Below are 1,301 nucleotides of genomic sequence, written 5' to 3'. Positions count from 1 at the left end.
ATTTTCGATCGCGATTTCTGATCCGATTTTCGTTCTAGTATAACTTTTCGCTCATTTATCGGAATCAGGCGATTCAAGCGCCTATAGTTTCGTCTCGAAAACCTCTTTCTGTTTAACAAACTTAAACAAGTTTTTGCTATTGTAAAATTTGACTTAGGTCCAGATTAGTAAATGAAGCTTGTTTCTTTCGCCGTTTGAGTTTTGTTGCTTCATTTGATTTGATTCTTTTTGCAAACCGGAGTTCTTAAGTTGAACTTTCTGGTTAGATATCTTATTTGAGTTTTACCCGTGCATTAGATGAGTGCTTATTGTATGCTAGTTTGTTTGCATTAGAGTACCCGGAGTGCGCAATGTGCTACTACGAGTCTCTAGGTTTCACGGATCATCAGCAAGGCAAGTAACACTTTGATCATACCTCTTTACTACCCAGTTTTATTGCATTAGATCAATCCCCAAACAATTGCATGATTAGGATCTGATTAATATGTGGGTTTTGGGAAGTAGATGAGGTAGTATCTATTGTCCTGTTTATTAAACATTTGGGAGTTACTTCTACGTTTGCTTACATTGCTATGCCATGCTATGCTAGTAGACGTGGATTGGGTGAGTGTATCCATGAAACATGTGAGATTGTTATTTAATGGTTCAACTTAAGGTGGCAACTTTAATACACATCTGGGTGGATTGAGGCACCTGGGGAACCCAGTGTTGCCTGTATTTTTGGAAATCCTGGGGTTTCGTGTGATTCTCCTATGGACCGCCACCCAGGCTCAAAGGGATCATGAGATTATTCATGCTAGAAACTTCCGTGTGCAGCCGCAAGCTACTATGGGCTCTAGCATAGTTGAGTATGTTGTGTGACCTCTTTTAGTGGTAGACTAGCAGATGTAGGGGATGTAGGTTGGTACTGTCTACCCAGAGTAAGGAGTTAATGCTTTTGAAAGACTGTGTCTCGGTCATCCGTTTCTCAAACATCATGTAGTGCGAGAAATCCAACGGAGGAGATCGAGTCTTGCAGGGAAAAGTGCGCAAACCTCTGCAGAGTGTACAAACTAATCATGGTTAGTCGTGTCCCCGGTTTTGGACGTTTTGAGTATCTAGTTTCTTGGATTATCATGTGAATCTCATGATGTTACTTAATTTAATTTGATTGGGTTAATGATGATGCTTAATTGGGATTGAGTTGGAGGAACCTTCTCAATGTTTAACAACCACCATGATAGTTAAATAAAGTTTATTCCTTTGTTGTAGGAAAAAAATGGCTTTATGCAAAACTGTAACCATAGAGCTTTTCCACCAGC

Source organism: Triticum dicoccoides, chromosome 7B (assembly GCF_002162155.2).
Source record: "Triticum dicoccoides isolate Atlit2015 ecotype Zavitan chromosome 7B, WEW_v2.0, whole genome shotgun sequence".
Lineage (NCBI taxonomy): Eukaryota > Viridiplantae > Streptophyta > Magnoliopsida > Poales > Poaceae > Triticum > Triticum dicoccoides.
Note: the sequence above shows the minus strand (reverse complement) of the source record.